Raw genomic sequence first — 26,501 nt, forward strand, 5'->3', positions numbered from 1 at the left:
TGGCCCTAAATATAGATATTTTAAATAAATCCTGTACTTACCCACAACGAGCTCAGTTGCTTTGCATTAGATCATTGTGTGTGTTAAAAGTATTCGTGTGTTACATTAAATGTGAATTCAGCAAGGGCAGAGAGTTTTGTGTTTTGTTCTTCATTGTATCCCTTGATTGTGGAAAAGTGGCACATAGTAGGTGCTCAGGTTAATCGTTGTTAAATGAAGAAATAAATGAAATATAAACATATTAAATGGTCTACGATATTTGTAAGCGTTTTGGCATGTCTTCATTTAAAGAATACCAGGCAGCTGGGAGCCATAGTTTACACCGGTAATCCCAGTACTTTGGGAGGCTGCAGGCGAGAGGATCGCTTGAGGCCAAGAGTTCAAGAGCAGCCAGGGCAACATAGAGAGACCTCGTCCCTACAAAACAAACAAACAAACAAAAACAATTCCCTTAAGCCGCCCCTTCCCCTTCCACTGCTCAGGGAAGGCCTTCCAGCAGAGCAGAGCACGAGGTCGCTGGCACACACCCATCCTCCACCAGCCCTGGCCTCTGTAGAGCAAGTCAGCAGAGCAGGCTGTTTCTCTCATTCAGGGACGGTTTAGGGGGTGGCAGGAAGAAAGGGCTGCTGATAGGCGAAGGGCCTCCCTGGATTTGAGAGAACCCCAGCCTCGGATAGTCCCAGCACATTTAAACCAGACGCGGTGCCCAAGTGGGGTGCACTGAAAGCTGCTGGATGAAGGGAAAGATCCCTGAGCCCAGCACGGAAAACCGGAGGATGGATACCAGGCCGAGGGCTAGGGCCTGGCCGTCCCTCCGTGCCCCAAGAGAAAGTTCACCAAGTTCAGATCCCAGTGCCCTGCAGCGGGTGAAGGTGGTCCGGCCCCAGGCCGAATCTGGCCACAGGGCTGGTGGCGCGTTGGAAAACCGCCCACGTGGGAAGCCTTGGCTGCATTTCCGCCCTGGACTGTGCTCCCGCCCGCTAGCGCGGTCTCTGCGCAGCCGCCCCGAGCCCACTAGGTGGCGCCTGCGCTCTAGTGGGCGCTTCATAGGCGCAGCGACCGCGACCGCTCGAACCTGAGTCCCAGGATTCCGGGGACTGGAGGGCAGCGCTGGCAGCCAAGGTAAGATTCCTGAGCTCCGGGCGTCTCCCTGGAGCCTCTGAGGTTGGGGTGGACAGCGGGGCGGCCGCTGGGCACAGTTTGCGGTCTGCAGAGATAACCGGAGGAGTCGGGGCGGCAGCACGTGTTGTAGCTGGGAGGGACCCAGAGACCCGCAGTCTCGGAGCTGGGCCTAAAGCAAGGCAGAGCACCAGGTCGCTGGCACGCTCGCCTCCTCCCCAGCCCTCGCCTCCGAGAGCATGCCCGAATCTCCAAGCCGCGCGTCCTCGAAGCGGAAAGCAGCCACTGTCGCCTAGCGCCACTCCAGGGTGGCAGCGGAGTGCTGATAAGGTCCAGAGCACCACTTCTTAAACTTGTCTGCACGTTGGCGTTGCTTGGGGAGCATTAAAAAAATACCGATGCCCTAATTCCACCCCCCCCCAGAGGCTCAGATGTGATTGGTCTGGGTGGGGGACCGGACATCTGGGTTTTAAAATGTTTGCAAGAGATTCCAGCTGGCAGCCAAATTTGAGGACCCTTGATCTAGGGAGCTGGAGAAAAACGGAGGACATTTGTTTGTTCTAACCCAGAATGCTGGTGATTCCCTCCTCCTCTTCCTCCAGCTCGCCCTCCTCCTCTTTTCTCATGTGCCTTTTAAGCAGGAAATGCCTCTGCCTTTGTACTGTCAAACCCAAGATAACATATTTACCATCCCCCACCCCCCACAGTAGGGCTGGTTCTGAAAGGGTTGAACTCAAAAATGGGCAGGGAACAGAAAGACACCAGTGTGGAGTGTGAGAGAAGACTCTTGGGGTTTACGGGTAGGCAGGGGGTTCCTCCCCACCCTGATCCCAGAGAAGATCAGGAGACTGGCTGGAGCTGTCTTCCTCATTTTGGCAAACCTAGCTGATCAGGCAGTGAGAGGCCTTATAACAAGCAAGCGCCCTTTTATAACTACTAAAAATGAGCCCTTACGTTTGTTTGTTTGTTTTATACAGATGGGGCCTCACTACATTGCCCAGGATGGTCTCAAACTCCTAGGCTCAAGCCATCCTCCAGCCTCAGCCTCCCAAAGTGCTGGGATTACAGGCATGAGTCACTGCGCCCTGCCGACCCCCTTATATTTACATAACAGCAGTGTTACTAGCATGGGCAGAGAATCCCCAGAGTCAGCCCTTCTTTCTGTGTGGCCTTGGAAACTCACTGAATCATCCTCAGCTTCAGTGTTTGTATCTGCAAAATGGGTGTGATAACTCTTACGGTTGCCGTGGGAATTATTCACAATAAAAGCTACTGTTTACTAAGGGTTCACCCTGTGCTAGAGGCTTTCTGTGCAGGGCCACGTTGACTCCTGACCATAACTTCCAAGGTAGTACTATGAATACTGCATTTGATAGCCGAGGAAACTGAGGCTCAGAGAGGCCAGTGATCTTGCTCGAGGTTATATAATTAATTAATAAGAAGCATGTCCCATATTTGAACCCAGGCAGTCTGCTCTTGAGTGCAGGTGCAAAAGAACAATACTCTGCTGTTTCCCTTGTTGACCAGGACAGCGTGCACGGGGCAGGTGCGTGGTGTGTCTTCACAAACACTAGCTATCACTGCTGTGAGCTGTGCACTTCCACTGAATTGACTCATTCGTTCATTTGAAATACATTTATTATTGAGAGCCTACTGTGGGTCAGGCAGTTTTCCAGATGCTAGAGATAAAATGTTAGTAAGACAGAATTCAGCCAGCCCCGAATGAGAGAAACAGTAAGAAAGTACATTATTCACAAGTTCTGGATTTGCAAATTCGTCCCTGTAATCCCAGCACTTTGAGAGGCTGAGGCAGGAGGATCGCTTGAGGCTAGGAGTTTCAGATCAGCCTGGGCAACATAGCAAGGCTCTGTTTGCTTAAAAATTATATACATTGAGGCCGGGCGCGGTGGCTCAAGCCTGTAATCCCAGCACTTTGGGAGCCCGAGACGGGCGGATCACAAGGTCAGGAGATCGAGCCCATCCTGGCTAACACGGTGAAAACCCGTCTCTACTAAAAATATAAAAAACTAGCCGGGCGAGGTGGCGGCGCCTGTAGTCCCAGCTACTCGGGAGGCTGAGGCAGGAGAATGGCGTGAACCCGGGAGGTGGAGCTTGCAGTGAGCTGAGATCTGGCCACTGTACTCCAGCCTGGGTGACAGAGCGAGACTCCGTCTCAAAAAAAAAAAAAAAATTATATACATTGAATAATGTTTTAAAGACATTTGTTTGTGGCCAGGCATGGTTGCTTATGCATATAATCCCAGTACTTTGGGAAGCTGAGGCAGAAAGATTACTTGAAGCTAGGAGTTCCAGATCAGCCTGGGTAACACAGTAAGACCCCATCTCTTTATTTTTAAAATTATATAATTAAAGAATTTTTTTAAAAAATGTGTTTGTGGCCAGGTGTGGTGGCTCACACCTGTAATTCCAGCACTCTGGGAGACTGAGGTTTGAGCTTAGGATAGCCTGGACAGCATAGCGAGACCTAGGCTCATTTAAAATAAATAAATAAATAAAAATAAGAGGAGAAAAGGCCAGGTGCAGTGGCTCATGTCTGTAATCCCAGCACTTTGGGAGGCCGAGGTGGATGGATCACCTGAGGTCAGGAGTTCGAGACCAGCCTGGCCAACATGGCAAAACCCAATCTCTACTAAAAATACAAAAAATTAACTGGACGTGGTGGCGGGAGCCTGTAATCCCAGCTGCTTGGAAGGCTGAGGCAGGAGAATTGCTTGAACCTGGGAGGTGGAAGTTGCAGTGTGCTGAGATCACGCCATTGTACTCCAACCTGGGCAACAAGAGCGAAACTCTATCTCAAAAAAATAAAAATAAAAAAAGAAAGAAAAAAATGTTTGTGTAACTTCCAAATCAATATCCACGACACTTTCACAGTCATATATGGATGTGCGTAGAATAGTGAAAAAGTTGAGTCACCCAACTTGCACATTCCCAGCCAAGGGCAAACAGGAGGACACGCTGCTTTCTTGTTTCAGCTCTTTTTTTTTTTTTTTTTTTGAGGCGGAGTCTCGCTGTGTCGCCCGGACTGGAGTGCAGTGGCCGGATCTCAGCTCACTGCAAGCTTCGCCTCCCGGGTTTACACCATTCTCCTGCCTCAGCCTCCCGAGTAGCTGGGACTACAGGCGCCCGCCACCTCGCCCGGCTAGTTTTTGTATTTTTAGTAGAGACGGGGTTTCACTGTGTTAGCCAGGATGGTCTCGATCTCCTGACCTCGTGATCCGCCCGTCTCGGCCTCCCAAAGTGCTGGGATTACAGGCTTGAGCCACCGCGCCCGGCTTGTTTCAGCTCTTGTGCTATAAACAAGTGTTTTCCCTTTTGTGGTGTACTTAGTGCACATTTTTTGCATGTTTGTGCGTTTTTGTATGCGATGTCGCTGTTTGAAATGGCCCCAAGTGTACTGTTGACGTGCTGTCTAGTGTTCCTAAGCATAAGAAAGCTGTGATGCGCCTTACAGAGAAAGCATGTCTGTTGGGTAAGCTTCGTTCAGACATGAGTTACAGTGCACTTGGCTGAGTTCAATGCTAATGAATAATATGTATATATATCAACTATATATATCAAATAAGGCATCTTTTGTGTTTGTTTTTGGTTTTTTGAGACAGAGTCTCACGCTGTCTCCCAGGCTGGAGTGCCATGGCACAATCTCAGCTCACTGCAGTCTCTGCCTCTGTTCAAACAATTCTCCTGCCTCAGCCTCCCATGTAGCTGGTAGTACAGGCACATGCCACCACACCCAGCTAATTTTTGTATTTTTAGTAGAGACGGGGTTTCACCATGTTGGCCAGGCTGGTCTCGAACTCCTGACCTCAGGTGATCCACCCACTTTGGCCTCCAAAGTGCTAGGATTACAGGCTCGAGCCACAGTGCCTGGCCTATAAGGTGTCTTTAAACAGAAACACACATAAACCATGGTTATGTGTTGATCTGCCAGGCAGAAGAAGGTGGGGTGAGGAATAGATGTTTCTGGCAGAAAGGTCGGCATGTACAGAGACAGCCAAGAGCTTGGCAAGGCCAGGGGACTCAAGGAAAGCCAGTGGGCAGGGACTGTGGTGGTCAAAGGGAGTAGAGAGGCTGGGGCCAGGCGGCTCCATGTCTTGTGGGCAGCTCATTTCATCCGATTAGCATGGTAATCCTGGCAGGTTGAACAGGATCATTTCCGCCTTTGAGAGATGATGAAATTGACATTCCATGCTATTAAATGACTTGCCCAAAGTTGCACTGCTGGTAAGCAGCAACACCCCCTACCCCCCAACTTAATCTAATGTTGACCAGACATTTGTTTTTTGTTGTTGTTGTTGGTTTTTGGTTTCTTTTGTTGTTGTTTTTAAGAGACAGGGTCTTGCTCTGTCACCCATGCCTCCTGCAGTGGTATGATCATAGCTACTGCAGTCTCAACATCCTGAGCTCAAGGGATCCTCCCACCCAGCCAAGTAGCTGGGACTACAAGTGCACACCATCATGCCCAGCTAATTTTTTAAACAGGGTCTTGCTGTGTTGCCTAGGCTGGTTTCCAACTCCTAGACTCAAATGTTTCTCCTGCCTTGTCCTCTCAAAGCACTGGGATTACCTGGCCAACATTTGGGTATTGATCAGAAATCTCAGGACATGGGCTGGAGGTTTGGTTTGTTTTGGGGAGAAATCAGTAACTAAGTGGTGGTGAAAGTGATCAAGCGTGGATGAAACCACATGGGATAGTGGCAGGGTGTGGAGAAGAAAATTTCTCATGTGCTTTAAAAAAGAAAAATTTTCCTGGTGACTGGGCACAGTGACATATGCCTGTAATCCCAGCACTTTGGGAAGCAGAAGTAGGAGGAATACCAAGAATTCAAGACCAGCCTGGGCACCATAGTGAGACCTCCACCTCTATCTTTAACAACAAGAAAAATGGAAAAATGGAAAAAAAATTAATCAAAAAATATTCCTGATATAAAGACATGAATGCCTCTGTGAAAGTCTTAGGTACTTGCAGAGGGTGAGAGTAATGACCATGGTCATAAAGATGTGGCAAAAGGAAATGTGAAGTTCTGATTCAAACTGCCCCCAGATACTAGGTCTGGGGATTGGCCTCTCGACTCATGGGGCATCTGCCTCTTGTCTCTGCAGGATAATGACCTTGAACAGGCATCAGCAAACTTTTTCTGTAAAGGTCCAGAGAGTAAATATTTTGAGCTTTATGGACCATAGGGTTTCAGTTGCAGCTGCAGTAAATTCTCACTTAATGTCATCCATAGGTTCTTAGAAACTGCAACTTTAAGCAGAATGACGTACAGTAAGTCCTCGAGTAACGTCGTTTCTTGTAATGTTGGTGAGAAACTGTGACTGTAGCGTAAAAGCAGCCATAGATGGTATGTAAACAAATGAGTATGTCTGGGTTCCAGTAAAGCTTTATGGATACTGAAGTTTTAAATTTCACATAATTTTTCTGTGTCACAAAATACTATTCTTTAAACATTTTTTTCAACCATTTAAAAATGTGAAAGCTGGCCAGGCATGGTGGCTCATATCTGTAATCCCAGGACTTTGGAAGACTGAGGACGGAGGATTGCTTGGGGCCAGGAGTTCAAGACCAGCCTGGGCAACATAGCAAGACCCCCATCTCTACAAACAAACAAACAAATAATATATAAATAAATAATGTAAAAAACATTCTTAGCTCACAGGCTATACAAAAACAGGCAGTAGGCTGGATGTGGCCCATGGGCTGTAGTTTGCTGACTCTTGATCCAGAATAATGAGACCTGAGGATCAGGAGGATACTAAGTAGGTTGGGTGCAGTGGCTCATGCCTGTAGTTCCAGCACTTTGTGAGGCTGAGGCAGGAGGACTGTTTGAGGCCAGGAGTTCAAGGCCAGGCTGGGCAACATAGTGAGACCTCATTTCTATTTAAAACTTTTTTTAAATTAGCTGAGGCCTGGATTGGTGGCTCATACCTGTAATTCTAGAACTTTGGGAGGCTGAAGTGGGAGGATTACTTGAGTCTAGAAGTTCCAGAGCAGCCTGGGCAAAACAGTAAGACCCCCATATCTACAAAAAAATGAAAAATTAGCCAGGTGTGGTGGTTTACCTATAGTCCCAGCTACTTGGGAGGCTGAGGTGAGAGAATCAATTGAGCCGAGGAGTTTGAGGTTGCAATGAGCCATGATCATGCCACTGCGCTCCAGCCTGGGCAACTGAGGGGGACCCTGTCTCAAAAAACAAACAAAAATTAGCTGGGCATGGTGGCATGCACCTGCAGTCCCAGCTACTGGGGAGGCTGACAGGGGAGGATCACTTCAGACCAGGAGTTTGAGACTGTAGTGAGCCATGATTGCACCACCGCACTCCAGCCTAGGTGACAGGGCAAGATGTTGTCTCTTTTTTTTTGTTTTGTTTTGTTTTTTTGAGACGGAGTTTCTCTCTTTTGCCGAGGCTGGAGTGAAATGGCATGATCTTAGCTCACTGCAACCTTCGCCTCCTGGGTACAAGTGATTCTCCTGCCTCAGCTTCCCTAGTAACTGGGATTATAGGCGCCTGCTGCCATGCCTGGCTAATTTTTGTATATTTAGTAGAGACGAGGTTTCTCCGTGTTGGCCAGGCTGGTCTCAAACTCAGGTGATCCACCTGCCTCGGCCTCCCAAAGTGCTAGGACTACAAGCATGAGCCACCGTGCCTGGCCAAGATGCTGTCTCTTTAAAACAAACAAACAGACACACAAAACAAAAAACAGACAGACACACAAAAAGAATACTAAGTGTTCATCTAGTTTGAGTCCTTACGTGACCTGTGGATCTTCATTGAACATTCTCAGCCATTTCTTGAGTCCTCGGTAAAATGGAACTTCACATCTCCCTGGGCAACTCATTCCACTGACAGAAGTTTAAAGCTATGTCATAGTTGTAGTTTTCCCCAAAGCAGATCATGAGAAAAGGATTCGGTTGCCAGAAATTTATTTGGAAAATGATCCCAGGAAGCCCAGTGAGAGTGAAATTAACTGAGAAAGGGAGAAAAGCCAGTAAAAAAGGTGTTGATGAGTGAGTTTCCACTGGGCAACTGGGTCTTCGTCCCTCAGGGACTTAGAGAGACTATAGAAGATATTTCAGAAGTGTCCCACGAAAAGGCAGGGAGACTGGGGTATATCCTCGACTCCCATCCCTCATTATTGAGGGTTGTCTCACTAACTTTCTGCTGTGCACACCCTGAGGTCAGAAAAGGACTTAAAGTAGAAGTGAGAGGTAACCCAGGGCATATGGAAATGTCTGCAGGTAACCTCGGGTGAGCTGAGTAGTACGGGTGGGGCACCCACAGTGTCTCCAACAAAGTGTTTCTGACTTTGCTTTCTAAGATGTGCAACTCATACGACAAGGGGTCTTGTGAGATGACTTTGGTGTGGCACAGAGAGAGACAGGGTACCCAAGAACATAAAGTCTCAGAATAGGAAAGGGATTTTTCCCTTTTGAGCTGTCTCTTTGATCCTGCTCTGCCTGCCTCTCACCCCTGGGGCTGCCCTGTCTCCCCAGAGCAGGTGCTCCACCCACGCTGACCTTTCACTTCCTCCAACTTGTGGGACTGGGACTCTTCCTTCTGACTGCAGTCAACAGAAGTCTGAGCAAAGTACTAGAATGCTACTGTAACACTTGCTTGTCTCCCCTTTCTTTGGAAAGATAGCAGTCCTCCAGTTCAGGGCATTTAAGAGGCAGCAGTAAGTGTGACCATTTAATAACATTGTTAAAACTATAACAATCTAATAACATTGTTTGCTTTTATGTTTATCTTTACAGTTTCCACCTGTACATGGCTTTTCATGTATGGTAGTAATATAAGATTTCCCTTAAAATACATGTATATAAATCATGTGTCCATTTAAAGAAAAATATTAAATAAGAGTATCGATGGTATGAGGATAGAATAAAATATAATAGGCCAGGTGCAGTGGCTCATGCCTGTAATCCTAGTACTTTAGGAAGTAGAGGCAGGAAGATCACTTGAAGCCAGGAGTTGGACACTAGCCTGGGCAACATAGTGAGACCTCATCTCTACAAAACATTTAAAAAATTACCTGGGTGTAGTGATGTGTGCCTGTAATCCAGCTGTTTAGGAGGCTGAGATGGGAGGATGGTTTAAGCCCAGGAGTTCGAGGTTACAGTGAGCTATGATTGTGCCACTGCACTCCAGCCTGGGAAACAAAGCAAGACCCCAATTATTAAAACAAAAAAAATTTATAAGGCCAGGCGCCATGGCTCACGCATGTAATCCCAGCACTTTGGGAGGCCGAGGAGGGTGGATCACCTGAGGTTGGGAGATTGAAACCAGCCTGACCAACATGGAGAAACCCCATCTCTACTAAAAATACAAAATTAGTCGGGCACATGCCTATTATCCCAGCTGCTTGGGAGGCTGAGGGGAGAATAGCTTGGACCCGGGAGGCAGAGGTTGCGGTGAGCCAAGATCATGTCATCGCACTCTAGCCTGGGCAACAAGAGTGAAACTCCGTCTCAAAAAAAAAATTAATTAAAAAAAAATATATATATATAATACCCACCACTTATTGAGTACTTACTAAGTGCTGGATGCTCTTCTAAGCACTTTCCATACATCATTCAAATCATTTAATTAATCCTCACCAACATGGGTTAAGTACTATTTGAGTTAGGGACTCTTTGCCCCATTTTACTACTGAGCAAACAAGCATAGGGAAGTTAAATAACTTGCCCAAAGTTATATAGCTAGGAAATGATGAGCTGGGAAATAAAGCCATGTGGTCCTACTCCAGATTTGTGCTCTGAATTGCAGAATTATGCTGCTTCTCATAAATTTGACATACATGCACACACACACACACGAAAAAAATGTGAAGGTGATATTTGAATAACTGAAGTTAGAGGAAAACTGCCCTAAAAGGTTCCCCTTTTTTATCTGTCTCCCTGTATCTACTGCCCTTTGGTTGCCATACTTTTTCTTTTTCTCTCTTTTTTTTTTTTTTTTTTTTTTTTTTTAAGAAAGACAGGGTCTCACTCTGTTGCCTAGGCTGAAGTCCAGTGCTTTGATCTTAGCTCACTGCAGCTTAAATTCCTAGGCTCTGGCCATCCTCCCACCTCAGCCTCCAGAGTATCTAGAGGTATAGACATGAGCCACCATGCCCAGCTAAATTTTCTTTTGGTAGAGACAGTTCTGGCTATGTTGCCCAGGCTGGTCTCAAACTCCTGGCCTCAAATGATCCTCTTGCCTCAACCTCCCAAAGTTCTGGAATTACAGGCATGAGCCACCACGTGTGGCCTGGTTGGCATATTTTCTTTAGAGCCTCAGAAGATCAATCTGTTCCCTTTCCGTCACCACAGTTCTTCAGATGTTTGATGACAGAGAACTGGTTGGCCTTCCCAGATCTTCTGTGCTCTAGATTAAGCATTGCCAGTTCCTTCTACTCGTTTCTGTCGCATGTTCCCCCCGAGCACAGGACCTCTTCCTTGTTCTTGTTTCTTCAACATAACCTTAAAGTTGTTTTGTTGTCTTAGCTCTTTTTCTGCAGGTCTCCCACAGCTCATTCTGGGGGCTAAGGGTAGGGAGATTGTGATTGGGATGATTTACATGGCAAAGGGCAGCTTGAGAGTGACATCAAAAAGTGGGGGGGCAGCTGTCAATCAGGGAAAACTCCCCTAGGGCCAGCAGTACAGTGGGCTGGAGGCTAGTGATCCCGGTTCTCTGCAGGCCAGAGATGAAGGTTCTTCAGTGCACTTGGAGCTAACCAGGCTGAAAGGGGCGGACTAACCAAATTCACCAGAGCCCGGTGAGGAAGCCGGGCTGTACACGTATTAAATCACAAGGGAGGCTGGGCACAGTGGCTCATGTCTGTAATCCCAGCACTGTGGGAGGCTGAGGTGGGTGCATCACCTGAGGTCAGGAGTTCGACACCAGCCTGGCCAACATGGTGAAACCCCGTCTCTACTAAAAATACAAAAATTAGCCAGGCATGTGGCTATTACAGGCACATGCCTGTAATCACAGCTACTTCAGAGACTGAGGCAGGAGAATCAGTTGAACACAGTAGGTGGACGTTGCAGTGAGCTGAGATCGCACCATTGCACTCCAGCCTGGGCGACAGAGCAAGACTCTGTCTCAAAAAAAAAAAAAAAAAAAAAAAAGAAAGAAAGAAGGAAGGAAGGAAAGAGAGAAATCACAAGGGGAGAAGCAACTACAATGCAGTCTGAAACCTCATGTCAACTTGTCAGCACACTCTTTCTCTTGTGGGAATGTCAGAATCTAGTTAGAAGGTTGGTTTTCGTGGAATCAAAGCAAGGTGAGCAAAATGAAGGATTTTAATCACCAGGAGAGCCTAAGATATTTGTACTCTGAGGGATACAAGAGTCTAGAGTGGCAGCACTACTAGTATAATTCCCCCTTTCTGTGCTTGTGATAGAAATATCTGATCGATCACTGCATCTTTTCCTTCCTACTGCTCCCTGAACCAGCCCTAAGATTCTTAGCAAGAGAGTATTCTGGCCCTGTGCGGTGGCTCATGCCTGTAATCCCAGCACTTTGGGAGACCAAGGCAGAAGGATTGTTTGAGCCCAGGAGTTCAAACCCAGTCAGGACAATATAGTGAGACTACATCTATACAAAAAAGTTTAAAAATGAGCTGGATGTTGGGGCGAGCACCTGTAGTCCCAGTTACTTGGGAGGCTGGGTGGGAGGATGGCTTGAGCCTGGGAGATTGAAGCTGTAGTGAGCTCTGATCACACACCACTGCACTCCAGCCTGGGAAACAAAGCCAGATCCTGTCTTAAATAAAATAAAATAAAAAAAAAAGGAAGAGAGTATTCCTGGAAGCTCCGGTCAGACCTCTGATCTGCCTGTAATGCTCAAGGAGGTTTTCAGAGTTTCCACTACTCTGGACAACGTGGAAGACAATGACTCTCAAAGACTTGCTCTTTGGTTCTGCTTTTTCAGGGCTCCTCATACATCACCATTTCTGCCTATGATTCCTTCAGCTTATGTTAATGCAATTGGCTCGCTTTTTGTTTTGTTGAGTCTTGATTTAATTTCCAGGCTTTGCTCTTCCAGCTTTGTCCAGAGACACATCCTGTCCTGTCCTTAAGGACTTCTGCAAATCAGTAATCACAGATGTTGTGTGCAGTCCACTGATATCTACTCTCCTCACATTTTGGGGTGGCTTACTGCATACCCCCAAGTAAGAACTTCTTGCAATCAGGAGGCAATTTGCTGGGGTGTTGAGGTTTGTTCCATTATCAAACAAACTGAGATTCCTACCCAAGTTCCAACACTTACTGGTTGTGTGTGACCTTGGATGAGTTGCTTAACCTCCTGAGCCTAGTTTTCTCTGCTGAAATACAGAATCAGCAGCATCACAATTTTAGACTCTTACTACTGTTATCACTCAGTTATGGCTGGGGCCTGGGGTACAAAAGAAAGCAACAAGTCAGCAGAGGAAATGTAGGTACTAAACCCAAGTCATCGAGTTTGCTGCTTTTTAGCATTGGTTATGCTTAACTAAAGAGTTAGGAGTCTTAGTATTTTGGAGCAAGCGGACCTTTTGCCAGCCTTAAAAAAATGTACATTATGTACATGGCCTCTCTTTCTACCCATATAGAGAAATGGACTTACCTAAAAGAAAAATAAATGCATACAGAGAATCGGTGGCACCTGGAGCTGAGAGAGACCTTGAGCTCCTGGAGGAGAGGTGGCCCCTGCCCTGTCTCACAGGGGAGACCCAGCTCTTGCCCTAGGAAGGCTGCTAGTCTAATTAGAGAGACACCATATTTAACCTCAGGGAGTCTGGGAGGAAAGCCATACAGTCTTCTTCGTGTGAGCTGTAGGTTCTTCTCTGCAGGCACTGCTGTGTCTGCTCCTTCTCTTTGGTCAGTCAGCAGGCAGGGACAGAGAGGCGGTCATCATTCATAGTTCCATTACACCTGTGTCAGTGCATATTATCAGGCCAGTTTCTGAGGATGTGACTCAGGAATCTGTTTCTGAAAGACTTTATGTATTTTTGGTAAAATTTAGATTTACAAAAAAAAAAATGAGACAATACTACAGAGTTCCCACATATCCCACATCCAATTTCCCCTATTATTATTATTTTTTAAAATTTTGAGACAAGGTCTCTCTCTGTCACCCAGGCTGAAGTGCAGTGGTGCGATCTTGGCTCACTGCAACCTCTGTCTCCTGGGTTCAAACCATCCTCCCACGTCAGCCTCTCAAGTAATTGGGACTACAGGCGCCTACCACTATGCCCAACTAATATTTTTATTTATGGTAGACATGGGGTCTTGCTGTGTTACCCAGTCTGGTCTTGAACTCCCAGGCTCATGCAGTCTGCCTGCCTCGCCTCCCCAAAGTGTTGGGATTACAGATATGAGCCACAGAGCCAGTTTCTCCTATTATTAACGTCGTATATTGCTATGGTACATTTGTTACATTAACTGATATTGATACTTGATATGGTACATTTGTTACAACCTGATATTGATACATTATTATTAACTAAAAACATAGTTTATTCAGATTCCCTTAGTGTTTATTTAATGTTCTTTTTCTGTCCCAGGATCCCATCTAGAATACCAAATTACATTTATATCTTTTTTTTTTAATACCAACAAAAATGGGCTTGAAACCACTATACATTTATTTGTTGTGTATCCTTAGTCTCCCATTGGCTGTGACATTTTCTATGAATTTTCTTGGTTTTGGTGACCTGGAGAGTTTTGAGGAATACTGGTCAGATATATTGTAAAATACCCCACTACTGGAATTCATCTCATGTTTTTCTCATGATGAGGGCTGTGGGTTTGGAAGAGGAAGACCACAGAAGTAAAATGTCATTTTTATCACATCACATCAAGCATCTATACTATCAACATGACTTATTACCAGGTGGCTAAGGTAGCATTTGTCAGGTTTCTCCACTGTAAAGTTACTTATTTTCCTCTTTTTCATAGTGTTGTCTTGGAAGGGAGTCACTGAGCAGCCCACACTGGAGCCCAGGAGTTTGGGACTAGCCTGGGCAACATAGTGAGACATACATCTCTACAGGAAAAAAAAAATTAGCTGGGCATGGTGGCATGTGCCTGTGGTACCAGCTACTCGGGGTGCTGAGGCAGGAGAATTGCTTGAGCCCAGGAGGTCAAGGCTGCAGTGAGCTGAGATTGTGCCACTGTCCTCCAGCCTGGCACAGCCAGACCCTGTCTCAAAAATAAATAAATAAAAATGTGAAACCCATGTAGGCCTGGATTCCTACCCCACTTCCATCACTTACTGGCTGTGTTTGATCCTGGATGAAAAGTTGCTTAACCTCCTGAGCCTCAGTTTTCTCAGCTGAAATATAGAGCTAATATCACTACCTGCTGCTTAGGGTTATTAAGCAACAGGCACATAGTAAGTCCTCTATGAATAGAAGTTGTTATTGTTGTTAGTCTGCCATTCAGTTTCCTTCTGGATCTGACTCCTGATCCGAACACCACTTTTCAAGGTAACAAGACAACAGGCTTGTGTGGCAGATGTTCCTGCACCGAGTTACTTTCTCACTGGTCACCTTCTCTTCCCCACTGATCCAGCATTCTCTCCCCCACTGATCCAGCATTCTCTCCCATCTCAACCTCTCAGTCACACAGTACTTCAGCTAAACACAAGGCACACATCTGCACATCCTCATTCTTTCAAACCCACCTTAAGCACCACTTCCTCTGTGACACCACCCAAGAGAGCCAGGCAAGAAGTCCCCTCTGCTCCTGGGAACTGCCACAGCACCCACTCTACTGTGTTCCCTCATATTCTGCAGCCCTCATCACTTTTAACCCTATGTCAAAGCAAGGTGCACTGTCCTCTCCCTGAACAATTCTCATCTTTGTTCATCTTTCTCTCCCACCTGCACACACTGGGCTCAGTGTAAGCTTCTGGACTTGTTTGTACCTGCGGTAAGTTTTGACAAGACAAAGGAAGTAGGGGAAATGCCATATCCTGAGTGCTAACTGGGCCTAACTGGGCAGCCTGTGAGGGCTGAACTTTGCAAAGGCTGAGAGGCTGACCCTAGGTCATTTCCACTATTTTGTATATATCCACATATTTTATTGTGGTAAAATACACATGATGTTGAAATTTACCATTTTAACTATCTTAATGCATTTTCTTTTCTTATTTTATTTAATTTATTTTTTTGAGACAGGGTCTTGCTCTGTTGCCCAGGCTGTAGTACAGTGGTGCCATCTTGGCTCACTGCAACCTCTGCCTCCCGGGTTCAAGCAATTCTCCCTGCCTCAGCCTCCAGAGTAGCTGGGATTACAGGGACATACCACCACGCCCAGCTAATATTTGTGTTTTTACTAGAGACAAGGTTTCACCATGTTGACTACGTTGGTCTTGAACTCCTAACCTCGAGTGATCCACCCGCCTTGGCCTCCCAAAGTGCTGGGATTACAGGCATGAGCCCCTGCGCCCGGCCTGCATTTTCTTTAGTTCAGTGCATTAAGTGCATTCACATTGTTGTACAACCATCACCACTATCCATCTCCAGAACTCTTTTTCATCTTCCCAAACTGAAACCCTGTCCCCATTAAACAACTCCCTTTGCCCCTTAACCCCATCCCTGGCAGCCACCATTCTACTTTCTGTCTTTGTGAGTTTGACTACTCTGGGTACCTCATCTAGGTAGAATTACACAGTATTTATCCTTTAGTGAGTGGCTTATTTCACTTAGTCTAGTGTCTTCAAGGTTCATATTCCATTATAATAGACTATGGTATATATCTGCCACAGTGTGTTTATACATTCGTCTGTTGGTGGACACTTGGATTGTATCCACTTTTTGGCTATTGTGAATAACACTGCTATGAACATGGGTGTATAGATATCTGTTTATGTTCCTACTTGCAATTCTGTTGAATATATACCTGTAATGGGATTGCTGGATCTTATGGTAATTCTGTGTGTCATTTTTCAAGGAATCACCATACCATTTTCAATAGTTTATGTACCATTTTACATCCCACCAACAATGCACCAAGGTTTCCATTTCTCCACATCCTTGTCAACATTTGTTATTTTCTGTTTGTGTGTGGGTTTTTTGATCATAGCTATCCTATCCTGGTGTGAAGTGGTATCTCATTGTGGTTTTGATTTTTCAGTTTTCTAATGATTAGTGATGTTAAGCATCTTTTCATGTGCTTACTGGCCATTTGTATATCTTCCTTGGAAAAATATCTATTCAAGACATTTGCTGATTTTTAAAATCAGATGGGGTTGTTTGTTTCTTTGTTGTTGAGTTGTGGAGTTCTTTATCTATTTTGGATATCAGTCCCTTACCAGATAACAATTGCAAGTATTTTCTCTGTGGATTGCCTTTTTAGTCTGTTAATTATGTCCTTTGAATGCACATAAGTTTTTAATTTTGATATTTAATTTATGTATTTTTTTCACTTGTGCTTTTGGTGTTGTATTCAAGAAATCATTGCCAAATCAATGTCATAAAGTTTTCCCTCTATATTTTCTTCTAAGAGTTTTATGGTTTTAGCTCTTATATTTTAAGTTTTTGATCCATTTCTTTTTTTTTTTTTTTTTGAGATGGAGTCTTGCTTATTGCCCAGGCTGGAGTGCAGTGGCGTGATCTCCGCTCACTGCAAGCTCCGCCTCCGGGGTTCACACCATTCTCCTGTCTCAGCCTCCCGAGTAGCTGGGACTATAGGCGCCTGCCACCACGCCCGGCTAATTTTCTGTATTTTTAGCAGAGATGGGGTTTCAACGTGTTAGCCAGGATGGTCTCGATCTCCTGACCTCATGATCCGCTCGCCTCGGGCTCCCAAAGTGCTGGGATTACAGGCATGAGCCACCGCGCCCGGCCTGATCCATTTCGAGTTACTTTTTGTATGTCATGTAAGGTTAAGGTTACAGCTTCATTCTTTTGCATGTGAATAGCATGTCTGTCTGCCTTTCGTTGCCTTCCTTCCTTCCTTCTCTCTCTCTCTCTCTCTCCCCCCCTTCTTTTTTTTTTTTGGGAGTCTTGCTGTGTCACCCAGACTGGAGTGTAATGGCCTGATCTCGGCTCACTGCAACCTCTGCCTCCCAGGTTCATGTGATTCTCCTGCCTCAGCCTCCTGGGTAGCTGGACTACAGACATGCGCCACCACACCCAGCTAATTTTTGTAGTTTTAGTAGAGACGGGGTTTCACCATGCTGGCCAGGCTGGTCTCAAACTCCTGACCTCAAGTGATCCGCCTGCCTTTGCCTCCCAAAGTGCTGGGATTGCAGGCGTGAGCCACCGCACCTGGCCACATGTCTTTCTTTATGCAAATACTGCATTGCTTTGATTACTGTAGCTTTGTAATAAGTTTTGAAATCAGGATGTGTGAGTCCTCCAGATTTGTTCTTTTTCATGATTATTTTGGCTATTTGGGGTCCCTTGGGATTGCTTATGAATTTTAGGGTGGATTTTTCTGTTTCTGCAAAAAAGTCATTGAGATTTTGATAGCAATTACATTCACTCTGTAGATCGCTTTAGGTAGCACTGACATCTCAATATTATGTCTTCCAAGCCATCGTGGGATGACTTTCCATTTGCTTATGTCTTCTTTGACTTCTTTCACCAGTGTTTTGTAGCTTTTGGTGTAGAAGACATTCGACTCCTTGATTAAGTTTATTCCTAAGTAGTGTGTTCTTTTCAATACTCACATTCATTTTTGAGGCTCTTGATATATTTAAAAATGAAGAAATGCAAAACAGGATGCTAGTATGGTAGTCAATTTGAACTGTTTGGTCCTTTCAGTGTGTCTCAGAGACGGTGTATATAGACAATGACACTGTTATAAACAGTCAAAAGCCTAGGTTTAAGACATTTCAAAAATGTGAGCCCCTACCCATTCACCCCACTGTGATTGTAAGAAAGGGTTTGGGGCTTCCTCTTCCTGGAGTAGGAATGGGAATTGCATAATATTCCCTTAGGTGAGCCCTCCTGGGGACCAGCAAAGACTTGTCATCACTGTAGGCCTAATCAATACATCTTCCCAGAAAGTGAACATTCAGGTGCCTTTAAAGCCCCAGGCGAGAAGACCCCAGAGCCCCAGCATCATGGAGACTGAAGCAGAAACAGTCACTCAGAGCTTCAGAAGAAACAGAGCCATCAGCTTGCCCATCCCCACTGTCCTGTTCACCCTGCGGGGATTTTGTCGTCTGTGTTTCTGGCCCACCTGGGTTTCAGTTTGAAGAACTGGGCTGAGGACAAAGGTGAGGGAACACAGTGTGACGGCCAGCCCTACTCAGGCATTTCCCCATACGCCAGAAAGCGTTTCAATGGCAGGCCTTTCCTCTTCTGTCACTCAGCGGTTTGGGGGCTTTCAGGATAGCTGGTGAAACTGTGTTCTTTTTCAGGCATTGAGTTTATTTTGCATCTTGTTTTTCTGGCCTCTGGGGATACATATGTGACACAGACACACAGGCACACACACCCACCTCTGTATCCAAATGTCTGCAGAATTCATAGGCACCAGTGTCTAGAGACAGTCTCTGTCTCCTTTTCTCTCTTCTTTCTACCTCCTACTCTCCCTGCTGAAGCCTGTTGTTGTCTTATCCCCAGCCGGAAGCCCCCCTCTGTCACAGAGCCAACTTCCCGGCCACTTGTTCCCCTCCAGCTGCTGCTCCTGCAGGCCCAGCCAACTCCTATTTCCATAGCAACCGAAACTCATTTTTCCATTTCTGCATTTCTACTTTGGAAGGAAACCCATAAGTCTTTTTTTTTTTATAATTGGGATCCCTGCAATATTTTTTACAATTTAAAAAATACATGTACGATTTATCACCATAACTGTTTTTTTTTTTTTTTTGAGACAAGGTCTTGCTCTGTTGCTCAGGCTGGAGTACAGTGGTATAATCATATAGCTTACTGCAGCATCTAACTCCTGGGCTCAAGTGACCCCCCCGCCCCACCTCACCCCATCCCACCATGCCTGGCTAACTTTTTAATTTTTTGTGGAGACAGGGTCTTAATATGTTGCCTGGTCTTGAACTCCTGGGTTCAAGCGATCCTCCTGCCTCAGCTTCCCAAAATGCTGGAATTATAGGTATGAGCCACCATACCTATAACCTTTTTTTTTTTTTTTTGAGACAGAGTCTAGCTCTTTTGCCCAGGCTAGAGTGTAGTGGCACAGTCTTGGCTCACTGCAGACTCCACCTCCCAGGTTCAAGTGATTCTCCTGACTCAGCCTCCTGAGTAGCTGGGACTACAGGCGCCTGCCACCATGCCCAGCTAATTTTTGTATTTTTAGTAGAGACGTGGTTTCATCATGTTAGCCAGGCTGGTATTGAACTCCTGACCTCAGGTGATCCGCCCACCTCGGTCTCCCAAAGTGCTGAGATTATAGGCTTCAGCCACTATGCCCGGCCATTCCTATAACCATTTTCATGTCTATGGTTCAGTGATTTTAAATATATTCATAGTGGTGTGTAACAATCACCACTATCCATTTTCAGAATTCCTTTCATCTTGTAAAACTAAAACTCTGTACCCGTTAACTTTCTATTTTCGCCTCCCCGTAGCCCTGGCAACAGCCAATCTGCTGTGTGTCTCTATGAATTTGACTACTCTGAGTGCCTCATACCAGTGGAATCAGATAGTATTTGTTTTTGGTGACTGGCTGATTTTACTTAGCTTAATGACCTCAAGGTTCATCCATGTAGTAGCCTACGTCAGCATTTCCTTCCTTTTAAGGCTGAATACTATTCCATTGTATATGTTTATGTACCACAGTCTCATCCATTCATCTGTTGATGTTCACTTGGATTGCTTCTGCCTCTTGACTGTTGTGAATGATACTACTATGAATATGAATGTGCAAATATCTTTTTGAGACCCTGTTTTCAATTTTTTTGAATATATATCCAAAAGTGGAACTGCTAGATCATATGGTGATATGCTTTGGCTCTGTGTCCCCACCCAAATCTCATCTTGAACTGTATTCCCATAATTCCCACCTGTGATGGGAGGGACTCCGTTGGAGATAATTTGAATCACAGGATGGTTTCCCCAATACTGTTCTCGTGATAGTGAATAAGTCTCATGAGATCTGGTGGGTTTATCAGGGGTTTTTGCTTTTTCATCTTTCTCATTTTCTCTAACTGCCACCATGTAAGAAGTGCCTTTTGCCTCCCACCATGATTCTGAGGCCTCCCCAACCGTGTGGAACAATTAAACCTCTTTTTCTTCCCAGTCTCATGTATGTCTTTATCAATAGTGTAAAAACAGAGACTAATACAGTAAATTGGTACCAGTAAACTGGGATGCTGCTGAAAAGATACCCGAAAATGTGGAAGCGACTTTGGAACTGGGTAATAGGCAGAGACTGGAACAGTTTGGAGGGCTCAGAAGAAGACAGGAAAATGTGGGAAAGTTTGAAACTTCCTAGAGACTTGTTGAATGGCTTTGACAAAATACTGATAATGATATGGACAATGAAATCCAGGCTGATGTGGTCTCAGATGGAGATGAGGAACTTGTTGGGAACTGAAGCAAAGGTGACTCTTGTTTATGTTTTAGCAAAGAGACTGGCAGCATTTTGCCCCTGCCTTAGAGATTTGTGGAACTTTGAAATTGAGAGAGATAATTTAGAGTATCTGCTGGAAGAAATTTCTAAGCAGCAAAGCATTCAAGAGTTGACTTGGGTGCTGTTAAAGGCATTCAGTTTTAAAAGGGAAGCAGAGCATAAAAGTTCAGAAAATTTGTAGCCTGACAATGCAATAGAAAAGCAAATCCATTTTCTTTTTTTTTTTTTTTTTGAGATGGAGTCTTGCTCTGCCACCCAGGCTGGAGTGCAGTGGCCGGATCTCAGCTCACTGCAAGCTCCGCCTCCCGGGTTTACGCCATTCTCCTGCCTCAGCCTCCCGAGTAGCTGGGACTACAGGCGCCCGCCTTGTCGCCCGGCTAGTTTTTTGTATTTTTTTAAGTAGAGACAGGGTTTCACCGTATTAGCCAGGATGGTCTCGATCTCCTGACCTCGTGATCCGCCCGTCTCGGCCTCCCAAAGTGCTGGGATTACAGGCTTGAGCCACCGCGCCCAGCCAACAAATCCCATTTTCTGAGGAGAAAGTCAAGCAGGCTGCAAAAATTTGCATAAGTAATGAGGAGCTGAATGTTAATGCCCAGGACAATGGAGAAAATGTCTCCAGGAAATGGCAGAGACCTTTGTGGCAGCCTCTCCCATCATAGGCCCAGAGGTTGAGGAGGAAAAAATGATTTTGTGGATAGGGCCCAGGGTCCCCATGCTGTGTGCAGTCTAGGGACTTGGTGTCCTGCATCCCAGCCACTCCATTCGTGGCTGAAAGGGGTCAAGGTAGAGCTTGGGCCATGGCTTCAGAGGGTGTAAGCACCAAGCCTTGGCAACTTCCATGTGGTGTTGAGCCTGTAGGTGCACAGAAGTCAAGAACTGGGGTTTGGGAACCTCCGCCTAGATTTCAGATGTACAGAGACACCTGGATGCCCAGACAGAAGTTTGCTGCAGGGGCAGGGCTCTCATGGGAACCTCTGCTAGGGCAGTGCAGAAGGGAAATGTGGGGTTGGAGCCCCCACACAGAGTCCCTACTGGGGCACCACCTAATGGAGCTGTGAGAAGAGGGCCACCATCCTCCAGACCCCAGAATGGCAGATCCAGCTTGCACCGTGCTCCTGGAAGAGTCACAGACAACGCCAGCCTGTAAAAGCAGTGGGGAGGGAGGCTGTACCCAGCAAAGCCAGAGGGGCAGAGCTGCCCAAGACCATGGGAGCCCACCTCTTGTATCAGTGTGACCTGGAGTCAAAGGAGATCATTTTAGAGCTTTAAAATTTGACTGCCCTGATGGATTTCAGACTTGCATGGGCCCTGTAACCCGTTTGTTTTGGCCAATTTCTCCCATTTGGAACAGCTATTTTTAACTAATACCTGTACTCCCATTGTATTTAGGAGGTAACTAGCTTGCTTTTGATTTTACAGGCTCATAGGCAGAAGGGACCTGCCTTGTCTCAGAGGAGACTTTGGAGTGTAGGCTTAGGGGTTAATGCTGAAATGAGTTAAGACTTTGGGGGACTGTTGGAAAGGCAGGATTGGTTTTGAAATGTGAGGGCATGAGATGTGGAGGGGCCACGTGTGGAATGGTATGGTTTGGCTCTGTGTCCCCACCCGAATTTCTTTTTTTTTTTTTGAGATGGAGTCTCGCTCTGTCGCCCAGGCTGGAGTACAGTGGTCGGATCTCAGCTCACTGCAAGCTCTGCCTCCTGGGTTCACGCCATTCTCCTGCCTCAGCCTCCCGAGTAGCTGGGACTACAGGCGCCGCCACCTCGCCCAGCTAGTTTTTTGTATTTTTTTAGTAGAGACGGGGTTTCACCATGTTAGCCAGGGTGGTCTCGATCTCCTGACCTCGTGATCCGCCCGCCTCGGCCTCCCAAAGTGCTAGGATTACAGGCTTGAGCCACCGCACCCAGCCCCGAATTTCATCTTGAATTGTGCTCTCATAAATCCCATGTGTTGTGGGAAGGGCCCATGGGAGATAATTTGAATCATGGGGGCGGTTCCCCCATACTGTTCTCTTGGTAGTGAATAAGTCTCGCAAGATCTGATGGTTTTATCGGGGGATTCTGCTTTTGCATCCTTCTCATTTTCTCCTGCTGCTGCTTCGTAAGAAGTGCCTTTTGCCTCCCACCATGATTCTGAGGCCTCCTCCCCTACCATGCAGAGCCGTAAGTCCAATTAAATCTCTTTTCCTTCCCAGACTCACATATGTCTTTATCAGCAGCATGAAAATGGACTAATACATATGGTAATTTCATTTTTAATCTTTTGAGGACCTGACATACTGTTTTCCCCAGCAGGTATAGCTTTTTTACATTCCCACCAGCAGTGCACAAGGATTCCAATTTCTCCACATCCTCACAAATACTTGTTATTTTCTGTTTTTTTGAGCATAGCCATCTTAATGGGTGCGAGTGGCATCTCATTGTAGCTTTGATTTGCATTTCCCTAATAATTAGCGATGTTGAGCATCTTTTCATGTGCTTATTGGCTCTTTATATATCTTCTTTGGAGAAAGGTCTACTCAAGTCCTTTGCCCATTTTGAATCAGGTTTGTTGTTGTTGAGTTGTAGGAGTTCTCTCTATCTGCTGGCTATTAATCCTCCACCAGATATATGATTTGTAAATGTTTGCTCCTATTTATGGGTTGTCTTTTTACTCTATTGATATTGTCTTTTTATGGACAAATTAAAAATTTTTTCTTAACATCCAATTTTTAAAAAAATAGTATTTTAATTAGGCTGGGTGTGATGACTCTTGCCTGTAATCACAGCACTTTGGGAGACCGAGGCAGGCAGATCACTTAAGGTCAGAAGTTTGAGACCAGCCTGGCCAACATGGCAAACCCCATCTCTACTAAAAATACAAAACTTAGTCAGGCATGGTGGCAGGCGCCTATAATCCCAGCTGTTGGGGAAGTTGAGGCAGGGAAATTGCTTGAACCCAGGAGGCAGAGGTTGCAGTGAGCCGAGATCATGCCATGGCACTCCAGCCTGGATGACAAGAGTGAAACTCCATCTCAAAAAAAAAAAAAAAAAGTGTATATATATATAAATTTGCTGGGCATGCTGGTGCATGCCTGTAGTCCCAGCTACTTGGGAGGCTAAGACAGGGGAATCGCTTGAACTCGGAGGTGGAGGTTGCAGTGAGCTGAGATCACGCCACTGCACTCCAGCCTGGGCAACAGAGTGAGACTCTATCTCAAAAATGAAAACAAAAAAATTATTTTAATTAATTTTTGTTTGCTAATTTTAAAAAATTATTTATTTATTTGTTTATTTTTACAAACAAGGTTTCAGTGGCAGGATCACAGCTCACTGCAGACTTGAACTCCTGGGCTCAAAGAATCCTGCCACCTCAACCTCCTGAGTAGCTGGGACTATAGGTGCATGCCACCAGGCTCAACTAAGTTTAGTTTAGGTTATGTTATGTTATGTTATGTTATGTTATTTTTGAGATGGAGTCTCACTCTGTCACCTAGGCTGGAGTGCAGTGATGTGATCTTGGCTCGCTGCAACCTCTGCCTCCTGGGTTCAAGCAGTTCTTCTGCCTCAGCCTCCTGAGTAGCTGTGATTACAGGTGTGTGCCACCACAACTGGCTAATTTTTGTATTTTTAGTAGAGACAGGGTTTTCCCTTGTTGGCCAGTCTGGTCTCAAACTACTGATCTCAGGTGATCCACCTGCCTTGGCTTCCCAAAGTGTTGGGATCACAAGTATGAGCCACTGCGTCTGGCCAGTTTTTGTTTTGTTTTGTTTTGTTTTGTTTTTTAATATATAAAATTATATTTTTTTAATTCATTTTTTTTTTGTTTGAGACGGGGTCTTGCTCTGTTGCCTAGGCTAGAGTGCAGTGGTGCGATCTCGGCTCACTGAAAGCTCCACCTCCCGGGTTCACGCCATTCTCCTATCTCAGCCTCCTGAGTAGCTGGGACTACAGGCACCTGTCACCACACCCGGTTAATTTTGTTTTTGTATTTTTAGTAGAGACGGAGTTTCACCATGTTAGCCAGGATGGTCTCGATCTCCTGACTTTGTGATCCACCCACCTCAGCCTCCCAAAGTGCTGGGATTACAGGCGTGAGCCACCATGCCCAGCCTAAAATTTAATTTTTAAAGTATATATTTAAGGGGCACAATGTATGTTTATAAAATGTAATGAATAAATCAGGCTAGTTGATGAATTCAGTACCTCACACGCATCTTTTTTTGAGGTAAAACATTTGAAATCTACTTCTTTGGCAATTTTGAAATATACAATGCGGCCGGGTGCCGTGGCTCACCCCTGTAATTCTAACACTTTGGGAGGCCAAGTTGGGTGGATCACTTGAGGTCAGAAGTTCAAGATTAGCCCGGCCAACATGGCAAAAATCCCGTCTCTACTAAAAATACAAAAATTAGCCGGGCGTGGTGCTGTACATCTGTAGCCCCAGCTACTCGGGGAGCTGAGACAGGAGAGTTGCTTGAACCGGGGAGGTGGAGATTGCAGTGAGCTGAGATCGCACCACTGCACTCCAGTGTGGGCAACAAAATGAGACCATGTCTCAAAAAAGGAAAAATAGAAAATATATATATATACACACAATGCATTTTTATTTATTGTAGTCACCATTCCGTGCAATATATCACTTAAGTTTATGTGTCCTGTGTAACTGAAACTTTGTACTTGCTATGGTTTGAATAGTCCCTCCAAAAGTGGTGTTGAAATTTAATTGCCATTGTGACAGTATTACAAGGTGGGACCTTTAAGAGGTGATTAGGTCATAAGAGCAGAGGCTGTTTGAATTGATTCATGATGTTTTCACAGGAGGGGGTTAGTGCTCTTGGGAGTGAAGAGGATGAAGTTTGGCCCTGTTTCCCTTTCTGTCTCTTGCACTTACTTGCCATTCCACCTTCTGCCACAGGATGACACAGCACGAAGGTCCTCTCAAGATGCTGGTGGTATGCCATTGGACTTCCTAGCCTCCAGAGCTATTAGCCAAATACATTTCTGTTCATTGTAAATTACTAGTCTGTAGTACTCTGTTATAGCAACATAAAACAGACTAAGACAGTATTATTTGATCATGTCTATTTTTGTTTTCTTTCCTGCCTGTGCCCATAATAATCTTTTAAAAGAAAATAAAATGAGCCACATCTGGCATAGTCAACTTGGACTATACAGAATTCCTAGCTCCCCAACTCCCTTGGTCCCTTAAAGACCCTTATTGCTTCCCTCCCCACCTCCATTCCCCTAACTCTTCATGGCTCCTGGCCCAGAAGCAGATTTGAGAAGTCTATGTGGGTCCTTTCTCCCCTTAAATTAATGCAAGATAACATGCAATTCAGAGAAGAGCAAGGGGTCTGAGGCACTGTTACATTGTATCAGGTGATGCTAACCAGCATCACCAGAGTTATCTGCTTATTTACCTTCCTCCTGCCTGGAGAGGTCAGAGGTTGCCTGATAGGCATTATGTGGTCTTTGAAAGTGAAGCTCCCACTCTGCAGCTCCTCCGCAGCATAAATCCTAGGTTGGTTCAGTGAGATTTGATGACTATACTTTCAGTATGGTTGTTTGGCTAGCATTGTACATACAGGAGCCTTGGAGTACAAAAGGACGTGGGAAAGCTTTTCCTTCTCCTACCCCTCAAAAGATTTTCCTTACTGATCTGGTCCATCTTCGGTGGCAAAACTTCCACCATTGGCTGTTCATGCCCTTGGGCTCCCATATTGCTTTCTAATAAAACTGCAAAATGCATGTTAAGCTGCGGTCAGCTTGGATACCTCCACCCCTAGAGCTGTATATTGCACACCTTAAGTGCTCACACAATGTTTGTTGGATTGAACCAATGACTTAGCATAAAATGGTTCAGCAGA

The 26,501-nt window shown here is 45.5% G+C and overlaps 1 protein-coding gene across 2 annotated transcripts in view; it reads left to right on the forward strand.

Moving 5' to 3' along the window:
• The first annotated feature begins 1,025 nt into the window (after positions 1–1,025).
• CHD9 (chromodomain helicase DNA binding protein 9) overlaps positions 1,026–26,501 on the forward strand; it is a 281,390-nt gene continuing 255,914 nt past the window's right edge. For both annotated transcript variants that reach the window (XM_033218386.1, XM_033218390.1), the window contains exon 1: positions 1,026–1,122. The gene's annotated coding sequence lies outside the window, so the exon portion shown is untranslated. The remainder of the gene's footprint in view (positions 1,123–26,501) is intronic.

This window comes from Trachypithecus francoisi, unplaced genomic scaffold (genome assembly GCF_009764315.1).
Source record: "Trachypithecus francoisi isolate TF-2019V2 unplaced genomic scaffold, Tfra_2.0 Lachesis_group10, whole genome shotgun sequence".
NCBI classification, from domain to species: domain Eukaryota; kingdom Metazoa; phylum Chordata; class Mammalia; order Primates; family Cercopithecidae; genus Trachypithecus; species Trachypithecus francoisi.